Source organism: Thermobia domestica, chromosome 13, assembly GCF_964235325.1.
Source record: "Thermobia domestica chromosome 13, izTheDome1.hap1.1, whole genome shotgun sequence".
Classification (NCBI taxonomy): Eukaryota; Metazoa; Arthropoda; class Insecta; order Zygentoma; family Lepismatidae; genus Thermobia; species Thermobia domestica.
This window is the reverse complement of record NC_137466.1, coordinates 206,055,101-206,071,480: the sequence shown is the minus strand read 5'-3', so window position 1 is coordinate 206,071,480 and position 16,380 is coordinate 206,055,101. Positions and strand designations below refer to the sequence as shown.

General features: G+C 37.1%; 1 protein-coding gene across 3 annotated transcripts in view; it reads left to right on the top strand.

Annotated features, from left to right (window-relative positions):
- The window catches only part of csw (protein tyrosine phosphatase non-receptor type corkscrew), a 432,330-nt gene that overhangs the window by 209,888 nt on the left and 206,062 nt on the right, over positions 1-16,380 (top strand). The window contains exon 1 of one of the 3 annotated variants that reach the window (XM_081737278.1): positions 11,944-12,082. The exons of the other annotated variants lie outside the window; for them this stretch is intronic. The gene's annotated coding sequence lies outside the window, so the exon portion shown is untranslated. Of the gene's footprint in view, positions 1-11,943; positions 12,083-16,380 lie in introns of those variants that run through there. 3 annotated transcript variants of the gene reach the window in all.

Genomic DNA, 16,380 nt, shown 5'->3' with positions numbered 1-16,380 from the left:
GAACCTTCTGGTTCCATAGGCCATAGAGTGAGTTAGTTTTGTTAGTTACTGAAGGACTATATTGTACAAGATTCTTTGTGGTTGTATCACAAATGCCAAAACTATAACAGTCCGGGAACTTTATGACCGCCCCTCGTATGTTATTTCATATCTAAACACTGGAAGTTTATCCTTTAAAAAAAAAAAAAAGAAAGAATAAAGGATTTCTATTCGTGACTGGAAAGGGGGCACGGTGGCGTAGTGGTAGACCACTCACCTTTGATACTAGATATCCCGGGTTCGATTCTTAGCCAAGTGAGTTTGTGGTGGACAACATCGTGTCCATCGATTTTTTTAGGGTTCACGTTTCCTTCTACATTCTCATTCCGCCAATTATTTTACTCTTCGTCAATTATTCGTCCGTCTCCTGTAGCATAAAGGGCATAAAAGCGCGGGACACAGACCTAGAAGTTTTGTTTCGTTTTAGAACTTCCATTTCGAAAGAAACTGGAAGCTATAAGGGTACACCTTATATCTATCTATGAGAGCAGGGTGCTAAATCTCGAGAGGGACTAAACCATAGCCTATTTTATTCAGTGTATACTTGAGCGTCAAGGGGGGGCAATAGCCCCCTCTTGGATCCGCGCCTATATATATATATGGATGAATATCTCCCTCTAATAATGTACCTATGAATAAAGTGACATTATTGCCGAAAGTTACAAAATTATACAGAGTAATTCATATGTATTTTATACATAATTAATGGGTGAACTAGTGCTTAGCTATATCCGTAATTTTGCGTAGTTATCATGGATATTATCCATGATTATCCATGCGTATTATCCATATGATCCATAATAATCATGAATCAAATCTGTGAACTTCGTGTGTCGAAACATTCCAATGCAGAAGTTTTTATTTTACGAGATTTGATGGGCAGCATGCTTAGAAGTCACATATTGAGAATTTAATCCAAACAAAATTATGTTTACTGATAGCAATTTTGAGAGAGAAAGAGAGTCGTTTTATTGTTTGTTTATTTATAACCCCAAAACATTCCGAACTCAAGAAAATCCTGAGCTGTTAGTATGTAACAAATCCTTGAATATTGAAAATTTAATTCAGTCAATAAATTAAATAAATGTAGAGATAAACTAACCATAATTAATTAACGAAATTACATCTGTTTCATTTCCTCCTTCCAGTACGAAATTCCATTTCTAAAATAAGGGAGAGTTGTTGACAGTCAATATTTTGTTGTAACTGGAGGAAAATTTTCATGATAGTTCCGAAAGCTTCCACGTGGTGCGCTGTAAGCATGTAGTAGAATGTGCTGCCGCCTGTCGAAGAACGGTGAAATCACAAGGAGTCTTGAGTTAGTGTGAAGCTTTTTCAGGCCAACATCTAGGCCTACATTGTATTGAATTAAATGTTTTGTCCACTCCTGTGATTCATAAACAAACAAAGGCTAACGTGATGATGCGGATTAATGGATGTTGTTATTTTAATAAGCATGTTTATAATATGTATGTGTTTTGAATATGCGCTGGCACGATTCAATATTTCATTCGTGGTGGCGGTTGCTGAAAAGTTCAGATTTTTAAAGCAGACCAGATTTTATGCATGTTAACAATTAATTAATTAGTGGAGATTTAATGGGAACGTCAACATCAGGGCTATTTGTTCCCGTCACGTGCATATACTAGCAATTTAAAGAGTGTGTGAAAAAGCAAGCACCAAACGATTTTAGCCCTCCTTGCTGCTATGGTGGATATAAAATTTTTGAACATTTTCATTTTCGGGAAGATATAATAGCTGCACAGGCCCGTAGCCAGCCCAAAAATGTAGGGGGGGCTCGGCTGAAATTAGGGGGGGGCATCCAACCATATGATAGTTCATCACCATATTATAGTTCTTTTGCAAGCCTATTGTAAAAATTTTAGGAGGGCAGCAAAAATTTAAGGGGGGCGGCCCCTAGACCCCTCTGATACGGGCCTGTCAGCCTAATAGTGGAATAAGATTGGTTCCTGTTTCTGAAACTACAGCTCCTGCAGATTGCCAATTGCCTGACATGTCTTGTATCTCGGCGACGCTACCTTTATTTGTCCGGCAAGAATCGGCATTGATTCTTTACGACTTATTGGAGATAATCATCAGCAAAATGTCTTTACAATCTTAGAAGACCATAACCAAGATTCTTTGCAAACGACTGCTATGCCCTGGTTTTCTTTGGGTGTTTGCTTTAGTAAAGCCATGTCACCGGTAGATTTGGCCATGGAATCGTAGAAGTACGCTCGTTGTTAGAACTGGGGTTATTCCCATGAAATTGCATAAACACCATCTCGCACATTTTTCATCCGTACGCGCTGTGATTGGAGTTGGAAATTTTCGGGAATTATTTTCCCACAACGTATTTTTTTATTCTCATTGATGGCTTATATATAATCCCCTTTCATTCGTTAGCTCCTTCGTGGTTATGTGGGTAGCGTACGTGCCTTTGACGTGGGAAACCCGGGTTAGATTCCCGGCAGGAGCTTATTTGGATCCCGCGTTAAGATGTAGATCCACGTCTCATCTAGCCTAGCTCCTTAACGGATGCTAAATTCAAAGCCAATCCAACCTTCTATCCGTCCGAGTCATCCAGTGGTGTCAATTTCCTTTGAGTAGCTTTGGTTACAGAAATTCGTCTGCCACACTTTATAGGTCACCCTCCTGTTGAAACTTTCTACATTTAAAATTCGTAACCTCTCTTTCAAAGGTGGCATATTACTGCCGTGTTAAGCGAAAAAGCCTTAGCTCCATTTCACATACTTTCGAGAAAATAAGCAAAACGCTTTTGGCTTAGGCTGTACGTTCAAATTTATTGTATTTCAGTAAAACTTTATTAAATATATTTTCACGATCTAAAATTTGTGTGGTAATAAGGTTAAATATTTTTGCTTATGAAGTACCATTTAAGGTCTTTTTGCTTACTTTCAGTTACAGTTTGAACATAAGGTAAACACTCATGATGTCATTAGCCCCTACCTACTGGTCAAACCACGTCAATTTCACTTTAGATAGATACAGAATTATACTACAAACATACCCATACAATATCTCGATTTTCGAGAAATGTGGAGTTTAGGTTTTTTCGCTTAGGATGGCAGATTATTGAGCCTTGCTCTTCAGTATCATGGTCATGTCTTTATTTTTTTAATTTTTATTTTATTTTTTATTTTATTTATTTATTTATTTTTTATTTTATTTATTTATTTATTTATTTATTTATTTATTTATTTATTTATTTGCGGGAGCTCGTTCTGAAATAGATATTTCGTGAAGACGTTTCAATGTCCTGAATCTTGGGCTACAATCCCCAGTTCAGGCTCTGGAAATAATAAGTTTTGGGTGGTTGCTGTTCATTTGTATATAGGTGCGCTTGGAACCAATTAACAGTGAGGCGAATGTATGGATTCCTCATACGATATTTCTAAGCCACCTTTATTTTCAAACAGAAAAGCTGAATTAAACTAAATATCTTTGCTTGTAGCATATCGAAGCATTCAGGGGCGTACGCAGAATTTCATCAGGGAGGTACAAGCACTCAATGTTACACCCTTTCAGGACAAGCGTAATTTTGTATATGTAGTGAATGTTTATTTTTTTCATAATATCTTACTCGGAGATTTAAATCTTGAACATCCTTGTAGAAGGATATAGAGGTAGGCAACTTTTTGTTGGATGGTCAATATGTCTGTCCCATCATCAGACTATTTGACTTTCTAGACCTTAGTTGTTTAACCCGTAATTCAAATAACTTTCCAGTTGTTTCACAATGACGTACAACAGCAAAAATGTGCTGCTATCAGAAATCAAAGCCGGGTCAACTCATCGAAGATACGGTGCTTACCATTCGACTTCATTGGAGGTTGTTAAAACCGTTTGGCAACCTCCAGCACTGTTACAGAGAACTTGTTTACATTTGACCTAGTGAAACTTAATCTCTGAACTGTGTGACGTTTATGTAAAAAAGAAAGTTATGAGAATCTACGAATGATAATTAAAATTGACCCTGAGACAGAGGCAGTAAGTAATATTTCAAATGAATCTTTTCACATACTTTGAGACATTCTTGTTACGAAAACTGCAGTATTTAACTATATAAATTGTTCTGATTGTTAATATTATTTGTAAGAACCGCTAGTGTAGCTAGTGTTTATTTCGCGTTTTTTTTTTTTTTGGGGGGGGGGAGGAGTAAGGAAGAGGAAGTTGTACGAGAGTCTCCGGAGACTTCCAATTTTCTCCCGCCTGGATACGCGCGGGAAGCAGTGCAAAATAGATTTATGGTTTTCCAATCGTTAGTACACTTCCGAACTTCACATATTCCTTCCCTCCCCTTCCTAGCAAAATTCCTCCAAAGATCGCTGAAGAAGAACTGGTTGCTTGTATTCAAGCTACATTAAATAAAAAAAAATATGTGTGTGGATCCATCGATAGCTATTTTTCAATCGAGGTTCACACGAACTCGAGGGAGCTTAGGCTCACTATCCTCAGAGAGGCTTAGGCTCATTATCGTCAAAGGAGCTTAAACTAATTATCCTCAAAGAGACCTAGACTCATTAACCTCAAAGGGCTCAGGCTTACTAACCTCAAAATGGCTTAGGTTCACTATCTCAAAGGGCTTAGGCTCATTACCTCAAAGGCGTTTAGGCTCACTATCCTCAAAGGGGCTTAAACTATCATCAAAGAGACTTAGGGTCATTATCTTCAAAAGGACTCAGGCTTACTAACCTCAAAAGAACTCAGGTTCACAGTGTTCAAAGAGGCTCAGGCTCACTAACCTCAAACGGACTCAGACTAATTATTCTCAAAGAAGCCCAGGATATGCTCACGATCTGAAACATTTCAGATTACAACACTTTGACTGGAACAGGATATGTAGAAATAAAGAAATCCTATTTGTACTGAAGATGCTGGAGTGCAGTGAGACGAACCTAACCATAATTCAGGGATAGCTGTTGCTAAGGGGGACAAATATGCCTAACTGGATGTATACAGTTGTGAATTTATTTCTGTGCTAATCTTATTTCTTCGTCTACTTTTTTTTTGGGGGGGGGGGGCTCGGTTTAGATTGTATACTATTTATACCCATGCAAATCAAAGTTAGAAATGGACTTATATATATGAAATAATTTGTTGATACATTTGATACCTAGAACCTGTTGGTACATTTTAATCTTAGTCACTGGCGAGACCCATGCTTCAGTCTCATATATAAAATTGAAAGTGACTATGTTTGTGACTTCCTAACTGTTAAACCATCCGACCGATCTCGATAAAATTTTCAACATAGGTAAGGTTCGGGCCTCGTATTTTTTTTTTAAAAAATCATAGTGACCGATATTAGTGTCGATTACATAGGTTTTGGAGTCGCTGAGACGAACAGTGACAGTTCCGATGCCATTTAAATCCAAATTTAGACCCCATTGATCTTTATGTCCAAAATGAAACTATTGTTCCCGTACGAAGAAATAATAATAATAATAATAATAATAATAATAATAATAATAATAATAATAATAATAATAATAATAATAATAATAAATGTTTGTAATACATATATATGGTGAGTTGTTAATGCTTTCGTATTCTGAAAGAAGACCTTTTTTTGGTTTGCATTTAGTAGAGAAAAAAGCCTAGCTCCCTGAAAAACGCCATGGCCCCCTTGAACAACTTGCTGACTATACTGCTGTCAAGTGTCTACCCTAAACAGGACTCAAACCCATAACATTTGTTCTTTTTCAAAACTGATAGACAGCAGCACTAATCATTAGCTTACGCAGAACGGGTTTTTATCATTGTCATCATCTTCTGTCTGTCATCACCATTCTTATTGGTTAAGCTTCCACGAAGTCTTTAGAACATCCTGTTAAAGTTTTTTGTAAAGGACAGCTTTAATAAAGACTTGTTATAAATACCTGCAATTCATGTTTCTTAATACAGTAGAAATGTTCTTTCCTTTTTTTGCAAAGTAATTTCATCTCAGAATATACGTATCTGTTGTCTTAAGGCCTTGAATTTGCTTATTGAAATTCAGATGCTCTCGTGTATGGGAAAAGAACATAGACCGGATTAGCAAGGTGTGACTTGCTGTTCTGGCTTTACTTTCGTTACCTTTTGCATCGATCCAGCTGAGAACCAAATATTCCTCTGCATGATACTGTCTTTTATTTGAATTAACGAAGCGTCATGTGTATCTTGGATGTTCGTGAGTAGATATTGCAATATACATGCAGTAGTCATTATTAGTGAGACCAGATACCTAGGTATTATTATTATTATTATTATTATTATTATTATTATTATTATTATTATTATTATTAATAATAATAATAATAATAATAATAATAATAATAATAATAATAATAATAATAATAATAATAATAATAATAATCTTTCAGTGTAACATCCCATGATTGTGTCCTTTACGCCGAAGGAGATGGATGATTAAAGCAAATGAATGATGATGGAGTAATTGGTGGGATGACAAAGTAGAAGGAAACGGCAATGCCCCGTAAAAATACCCACGGGCATGATGTTATCCACCACAAACTTAACGTCGATCGGGAATCGAACCAGGTACCTCATGGCACCAGAGGTAAGCGTTTTACCACTGAGCTACCGTGCCAATCGTTTTTAAAACTGTGCGCGCTCCAACTTGCCATTACACAATTTAAAAAAAAAAATGTAAAAAAAAATATTATACAAATACAGTATCGGAAAGGTTTAATCAACTATCAGAATTATTTATATTCACAATTTGATCTTGAAGCTTTGCTGGCGTCTACTATTAATCCAATGTTCTCGGGATTGCTGCCAGAGTAGGTGTTGCTGTGCTGAGCTTTCGTTACCATAGCTCTGAAGATGTTGCCGCTGTATGGTAACGAAAGCTCAGCACAACAACACCTACTCTGGCAGCAATCCCGAGAACATTAGATTTATATTCACAATTGTTTTTATATTCTCAAATTCAAGTTGCAGGACATGGAAATTATTATTATTTCGATCGTATGCGGCACTTGCTTTAGATCCTATGCCGTTTCAATCGTATTGTAACGCTGTTTTTTGCTTTACAGTATACCGTTTCGCTCCTACGCATGTAACCCATCTTCTTCCTTTTCACATCGATACAAAAGGTGTAGAAAGTGCATAAAGTACAACTACTAGTGAATCCAACATTTTTTTTTTTTTTTTTTTTTAGCAGGAGTAGGGGGCAGGGATTTCTAGTACATGAAGAATTTCGCACTAGAAACCCCACCTTAAAAGGTATACAGTCGAACTTCGAACTATCTGATTTGAGTTCGAAAAGGAAATAAAAATTTATGGAAATTGACAAATTCCCAATTTGGATTCGTTTACGACACCTTAAAAAGCAAAAGCAAAGTATGATAGCATGACGGGGGAATAATATGAGTCTTACTAATATGTTGATGATGTGTCGTTTTGTCATGTCAGAAGAGTGCAAATTCGAATATATTTGACTAATGTGTCGTCATAAAGGATGATTCCACTTCTTTACAAAACATAAAAAAAAAGATTGCGTAACTGGAATCAGGTTTTGCGTCATCAGCACAACTCTCATGGTTTTTACCGTATGAGATGAAGAGCTTTTCGTTGTTTTGCTGCCGTAACACTGGATTTTTAGCACAAAGGCGAAATGATCGCATCGGTCTTTTTGTCATTATTACTTTCGTATAAATAAAGTGACAACACTGATTACTGATTGGTAAATAAATTAATTGACAAAGATTGGTGCTTTCGTGTTCAGGGAGTCGAGGGTTTGAATCTTAGCGCAGATATTTCTTCCTAATTTGACTCTTCGGTGCTCAAAATGTCAACGGAATATTTACTTGTAATCAAAAAATATGAAATAAAAGTTCCACGCTCCCCGCGAGAGCTCATATGGTTCGGATCCCATATTAATAACTAGGTCCCATCTCATGTAGCCCCGCTGCTGAAAGGGACGTTAAACTCAAGATCAACTTAACGTCCCACGCTTATGCCGGCTAGACTAAAGGAGACGGTGATGATGATGAATGATTGAGAGGGTGAAATGAAGAAAGTAGGAAGAAACGGGAGAACACTGAAAAACCCCACGAACACGGTGTTTGTTCACCATAAAGTTCACTTGGTGCGAGCTCGATCGAACCAAGGACCCCGTGCACAAGAAGTGATTACTTGTAATCAAGTGGAACAGTGTAACGGCAAACACTTTGCTCATTCCCATAGTAATCTCCATGTCTTTAAAATGCTATAAAATGATTATTTTCAATGATTTCTCACTAACTGTCTCTTCAGATTTCTGGCCTGTAAGGGATGATCCGGAAATAGGTATCTTTTATTTGATAGTACTTTATATATACTCCAAAGATCATTCTGCAAATACTGTCCCTTTTGTTGCAAAAAATATCTGAAGAAGGAACTGGAAAGTTTGTATGAATACAATAAAATGTATCTTCAATATTTCTTACTTTGATTATTGGTTAGGTAGTACAATGGATTTAGTAGTGTACAGTGTATGACCAAGAGTTCAATTCCCCTGAAAAGTAGGTTGATCTGTAGTACAATGTGTTTCTTCTTCCATATCTTAATAAAGCTAAAGCCACTTTCTAAACGGTGTTTGTTTTCTTATAGGAGAATTCAGGTTTGTTTGATGATCTATTGAATTTATATATATATATATATATATATATATATATATATATATATATATATATATATATATATATATATATATATATATATATATATATATACAGTATAACCTCGTTAACACGAACTCGCTTAAGCCGAACATTCGGTTAGGACGAACAAAATTTCGGTCCCGGCATCGCTGTACGTTATCTTATAGGAAGTTTTATCGGTTAACACGAATTTCGGTTAGCACGAATTACGAACTAATTTTTAGTCCCTTGAGTCAGTAAAGGTTTTGATTTAACACGAACTTTCAATCCTTTGTTTGTTTGTTTTTTTCAGATCATTTTTCTTATTTCAGATTTTACTCCAGATCAGTTTTGTCATACAGTATTTATACAGACGAAAATTGCCTTGTAGATAAGATAAAAACCAGAAACAGGTATCTTTCCTCTCTTATGAGGTGTTGATTCTGTCCTCCGTCAAGCGTTGAACATGCAGGTGCTCGGCAGACGAGCTGGCGACAGCTCGAGACAAAACATCTCTCCCCTGTAACTCCAAATCGGTTACAGCAGTCATAAATACCTTTCCGTTACTAGCGGTACTCACCCTGCTAGCGGAGTTATCAATTTTATAACTTGACCTGGATTTTCTGCGTGGAAACTTTTTTTTAATCTTCGAAGATAGGATAATAAACTTACTGTAGTATTTTCACTTTTCAGAGGATGGTACCGAGACCGAAACTAGTCTCGATCTCGATCTCGATCTTAACTCGAATTTGAGACCGAGGAGTGCTTTTCGAAATCGAGACGAGACCGAAACTCTCAGTCTCGTCTTGATACAATTCTGAGGATGGTATCAAGACAGAGAATAGTCTTGGTCGCGTCTCGAATTTGGAACCGAGACGAGACCGAGACTACTCAGTCTCGTCCCGATGCCATCTCTAGTGTTTTCTATGACATACATAATATACTGTAGTGGTATGTATAGTCTGTATACTGTAGTGCGTATGTATGGAGAAAATGTATTCGAATAATAAAATTTGGGTCCCCTGTTAACACGAATTCTTTTAACACGAACTCCTGATTTTTCAGTCCCTTGGAATTCGTGTTAACGAGGGTTTACTGTATATATATATATTATAATGTCTCATTCTCTCACTGTTTTCTCGTAACGATCCTGGGTAACTGTTAAGAAAAATATTGTTCCTTGCTTTCCACACATTCCTGTCATCCATCAACCCTATTCTGAAATCCACTCTGTAAAACTTTCATTTTTTAAAAAAATTCATCCAAGCATTCACAGCAATGTTATAATGCCTTCCATGTACGGGAAGTGGTGAAGTATTAACCCATTTTCCAATGGAATGTGAGCAAGGGTAGCCCGCCGATCACCTCCATCACAGCCGAGAAGGAAGTTATTGGCATAAATTTTGAACATTCGAACATGCTCTAACTTTGTACGGAAATTAGATCATCTGGAGTGAATTTTTAAACATTTTCTTCACAGCTTTTATTAACTAAGTGAAAACCGTAAAAAAAAAAAAAAAAAAAAAAAAGTATGGTAGCCACGCTCGTAAGATATAGGGCCTACTAGTCGCCGAGCTTTGATAGGTCTAATAGTGTAACTAGTCGGACTGTGGCCACCATTCCATGTGTCACAGAGAATAAAAGGAAAAGATTACTCTTGATAGGTTTGTGCTTTTCCTTGAAGGCGATAAGGAAAGAACACAAGGAAGACATCTCTGGCAACAATACGAGGAAGGTTCAATTTCTTGCTTAATAAGTGTCAAGGAAAAGCAGATACCAATTTGCGTGTTGAGAAAGGACAGAATGGGTTGTATTTGAAAGAATGCACTGAATAAAGTGGTCTTCTTTCGAATATGAACAAACTTACTATACATACAAGTTACAGATTCTTCTTTTCCTTCTTTTAAATGAAAGTATTCTCTTCCGGAGCCTTTACCACACAGTGGCTAATACACGACCTTTCTGTACATGTTTTACTGGGTTCGATTCCCGGTGAAAGTATTTGCCGCGGATACAGATCCGAATACTGGACCCCATTTTAAACATTAGGTCTCGCTTCCTATTGCCTCATTACCCTCCAACAGAGGCGAATCTAGAGAGTGAAAATTGGGGGGAGGAGCAAGAGTCCAGACTGGTACGTATACCATAAAATTACTATAAACTTCCACAAATATATAAATAATAGTTTAAATTATTTTTGTCACTAAAAAAATTGGGAGCCTAGGCCCTCCGGCCCTGGACTAGATCCGCAACTGCCCTCCAATCAACTACCGAAGTCTTGAAATGAAAATTATTATTATTATTATTATTATTATTATTATTATTATTATTATTATTATTATTATTATTATTATTATTATTATTATTATTATTATTATTATTATTAAACCTGATCGCGTACTTTGAAGGAATAACGCAGGCTGAAAGTATTTGAAAATAAAATCTTGAGACGAATATTCGGACCCAAGAGGAACGGGAATAGGGAATGGCGGAAACTTCATGACGAGGAACTGAGGAACTTCATGAATCTAAACTTTATATCGTTTAGTAAACGCTGTTAGGATCATTAAGTCTAGGAGGCTCAAGTGGACAGATCATGTAGCCAGAATGGATGAAAGTAGGAAAGTGTTTTAATCCAATCGGAAAACGTCTATTAGGAAGGTCTAGGCGCAGATGAGACAACAATATTAAGATGGATCTCGCAGAAATAGGAATACAAAATAGAAACTGGATGCAGTTAGCTAAGAATAGAAGTCGGTGGAGAGCTTTTGTGAATGCGGCATTGAACCTCCGGGTTCCATAGGCCGTAGAGTTAGTTTATATTATTATTATTGTGAATTTCGCTTATAAGATGTGTAATCATTGGTTCCAAAATCGCTTTATGCATTTCGCATTGGCAATTTATGTTTGTCAACAAAAGCGGAGAAATAGTGTTTGAAGACACTTTCTGGCATCAGTGCAGAAGCGGAGCGAGAGAAGGGGAGGAAATCAGATTTCACTGACTGTTGGGTGAGTGTGAAAGGTCGCGCTTGACGGTAAAGTATATTGTGGATGGAAGGAAGGCCGACCGGGGACATCAGGTTTCCAGTGAAATTGAAGGTCGAAGTGTAAGGAGAACTTGTGACGAAACGTAACTGGATCAGTCTTTAGAATTGTTAAGTTTGTAGTAAACGCCTGCAGCAGCGTTTCTCTTTTGTCTTCCTCACTTCCAGCATCAGTTGCGAATTATTTGGGTCGTTTTACAGTGTGTGTGAATAGTGATTATATTATTGTTTACCTGTGATACTTAACCATCGCCTCTGTCAATCGTTTAAAAAGTCATTGTTCTACCAAGTGCTCTTGAAAATATTCTAAGCGATTTAGGAAAGTCAGTATTTTCTGCAGATACTAAATTGGTGAGTAGGCATACAATACGTAAGGTATAAAATATTTTAGTTAAGGATACTAGTATGGGTGTTTACGTCAGTGTTGAATTCAGACATTTGTACAAGGGGGGGGGGTCAATAACAATTTAAGGAGGGCTCTGTTCTAGATTGCATTAGAGCAGCAGGAATCTGTTTTCAACAAAACTCACGACTTGTTATTGTCTGTCTGATTGCAATAACCAATATATTGCCACTTTCCCCTAACTAACGTTGTAAAGCGTTTGTGTGCGTCTGTATCTAATTTCCAAGTTTTTATTTAACTTCGACTTTATACGAGAACGCGGTTTGTTAATTAGAACAATTAGGCTGAGCAAAAGAAGAAACTAATTTTCTTTTTTTTAAAAAAATCTTTGCTTTTAAGACTTTATTTCCGAAAAAAGAAAGAAAAAAAGCAAATATTTCAATGCAAGTGTTTGGATATTCTAGGAAGGCTCCTCCTCTTCCCTTGAACATGCCTGAATTCAACACTGGTTTACGTCCGTACATTTTGCAGGAAAAATGCAGCTAAAAATAAAACCTTTTTACTACCCGAGTTGAGTTACATATTACAACATTTCTGAGTAGTTTGATGAAAAATATACATCTTTTTCCTAGTAGTTTTACAACTAAATCGTGCAATTAAGACATTTTTATACCTTTGTATTTGTAATAACAGAACATTGGCGTGGGAGACCCGGGTTCAATTCCGTGTGGTAGCTTTGATCCATATCTCATATAGCTTCGCTGCTAAGAGGGACGCTAAAATCAAATCAAAATAGTAGAACATGCTAATCTGTGCGTAACATTTGTTCACAATAGTGACCAGTGCAGCTAATAGGTGTCACCACCTGCGTCCGCTTCCTGCCTGATTTCAGCAGATGTCACTAGTGTGCAGGCAGTTTTCAGTTTAAAACTATTGTGGTAATCTTTTGCAATTTAAAAACTGCATTGTTTCAATTTACATAATTATCATTTCAAAATAGGATAACGTATGATGTACAACACGCCGAAGGCTTGGCCGCAATAGCTAATATATATTGAAGAAAAACAGATGGCACTGCATTTCTTTTATCCACAAAGGAAAGAGAAGTACGGTTGCTCAGCGGTAGGGTGCTCGCCTTTAATATGGCGTCGCTTGTTCGATCCCAGCCAATAGGTCTACAAGTGGTCAACATTGTAACAATATAAATTCTCCGCTCTCTCATTCTACTTATATTCAAAAATGAATATCGGTATCGAAATATCATACAGCTAGGGCGTCATTTTGTTCTTCAGGGAGCCTATTTACCCCTCCCCCGCCGAGTTCGAATTCTTTATTATTTTTAATCAATCGGATAATTATATACCAATGAAAAGCGTGAAAATGTACTTACGTTGGAGGTCTTGCCTCTCCAAATAAAATCAGAAGTGATGATGCTGCGCACTGCCCTAATTCCATCCCACATTTCTCCCACTTTTTCATTCCACAAATTCTTGCAATTATCTCGTATGCTTTTTTAAGTAAAAGGGTTAGAACTGTAGAATTATGAACTAAATACGTCCACAGAGCAAAGATCTACTAATGTTGAAAAATGAAAGTGATGTACGCAAATATATATATATATGAGACTCAAACAAAACAAATTATGCTACCAACAGCACCAGAATAAAGACAATTGGAATTATTAGTATATGTGCGCGAGAAGTCACCTCGAAAGGTGTCGCAAGAAGAATAATCTTGAGTTTAGTTAATTTTGAGTTTGTCCCTTTTAGCAGCGAGACTATTTCAGACGGGACCTACTGATTAACGTGGAGTCCGAACCACGTGAGCTCCCGCCGCCGCTCAGTGGTAGAGCGTTCACCTCTGGTGCTTGGGGTCCCGGGTTCGATCCCAGCCCCCGCCAAGTGAACTTTGTGGTGGACAAACACCGTGTGCGTGGGTTTTCTCGGGGTTCTCCCGTTTCCTCCCACTTTCTTCATTCCACCATTTCATTCATTACTCATCATCACCGTCTCCTTTAGTCTAACCGGCATAACCGTGGGACGTAAAACTCAAAAATTTCATTTTTTTCCATTGACTACTTTATGTAGAAATTTTAGGTCAGTGACATTTCTACGGAGTCTGGGTATTCAGATAATGCAAATCTTCTGTAGTTATAGAATGAACAGTGGGAACACGGAAACGTACTATGGCCGGATAATGTTAACCCGCTCCATATAGGTGAGCAGTAATCGATCATGGGTGATTTCACTTCTCATTAACTTCCTCTTCCTAAATGTGTAGGGCGCCTGGCACACGTACGTTTTGGCTAATGGTGATAAACTGCACGTAAACAACAACAACAACAAAACCTGCCATTCCGCCCCTAGGCAGCCGCGTAGGTTGTCTATATGGACCAGCCGGCCCTGCGTCCACCACAAAGCCCACTTGGCGCGGGCTGAGATCAAACCAGAGTCCCTATGCACCAGATGTGAATTCTCTATGACTGAATCATCCCCCCCCCCTAGAAGAGTGCATGTTTTTCTCATTTGGCGTTTAGTGCTATATAAGTTTGCAAACACATTTATGGCATATGTAGTCATATTACAACGATATTGTATATCTGTTTTGTGAATTTCTTCTGTTTTTGTATCTTGGTTTTGGGCAACGGTGCTTAAAAGTACACAACCTGTTGTGTAAAAGAAGAAGAAGAAAAGGAGATATATATGTCAAGGATGTTATAAAATAGAGGAGCCATCTTCATCCCATTAAATCAATGAAGCCAAGAAACAACCGAGCATCGCCAAGCCTGATTGGCTACTCTCGTTTCTTGCATCGTCTGATTGGCTACTTTCGTTTCCACCATGATTGTTGCCTCAAAACATTGCGATCCTGTTGGGCAGAGTGGGCAGAGTAGGGGTGGCGAAACTGTGACATATGGCTTCAAGATTTTGTTGTAAGGGCAGATTCTCTATTTTATAAGATCCTTGATATTGATTCTAAATATAAAGAAATAAGGTTTAATCTTAGTAGCTGAAAAATATATGTTGATTTTATATGTATAATCGGTACTCATAATTACCCATAACAGTAAATAGTTGTTTATTTAAAAGTTGCTGTGACAACCGAAAAAGAAAACTATAATTAATGAAGATGTGAAAAAGAATAAAAAGGTGATAGTAATGCAAAGTGACGTGTCTGACTTAATGTAATTTGATCGTGTTGACATATTTTAAAAGTTACACGAACTGTGGGCTGAATGTAGCGTATAAAATAAGAAATATAATCGCTACAATATTATAAACCTGTACACTGATGGGCAGACTCCAAGCAAATAAACGTTTAGAAGGCATTAGGAGATAATGAAAGAATTTTAATTTTGAATATCATTTATAGTAGCATCCCCAAACTTAATTTGTGTCAAAGCGGAGTATTTTCACATACAACAAGAAGAGAATATACAAAAAAAAAAAAAAAAGTTGGTTAACCCCTTACCGCATGCCGTGCCATATATGGCACATACTCTTTTTTCACTTTAGCTTTTTAAGTGATTTATCAAAGGCATCAAATGACTGTTTTGTCTGCTGTGTGAGATATTGACGTATATGAATAAGAGATTTTGGTGTCATCTGACATGTAAGTCATATATGGCACTTACTTATTTCTCATCGGAATTAAGTGAAAAATCTAAAAATTCAAGTTTTAATTCATTTTTCAAGTTCCCATATGAGGATTTTCAAATACTGATTATTATTGTTTTTTCGCTAAAAGTAAAAAAATCATGCAGAAAGGGGTTAATCCGGAATAATAGATAGTTTATCGATCCCGAGATGCATTATGACAATCGTCTAAAGTACCCGTTCGCAACCTGTGGGAAAGCACCGTCTTGTATTAATGTATTCCATAGGTGGAGTGGGTCGTGGGTGAAATGGGTTAAGATTTGTGGGTGGGTCGTGAGTCAACAGGACGTTACCCACTGCGATTCACCGTGATTTTTTTTGACCCACTACGACCTATCGACCCACTCTGCTCTGTATTGTAGACAACATCTTATGTGTATGCTGTACTTTCAAGGCCTCCATTTTTTCTTCTTTTTTCATTTGTTTCTGTTTACTTACCTGAGATGGGTATATCTAAGTGGAAAAAGAATTTCAGGCACTTTTGAATATTGATTTGTAATTGAAGGGTAAGGGGAAAATCAAGGAATGTCACAAAACTACATTTTTAGAAAAAACGGCGTTTCAATGTTGAAAGCCGCGTAAAAAGAATAGGGTTAGTTAAATCTTTTTGTCCCTTTTTACATGGACATTTCTACATCTACGCATGCATG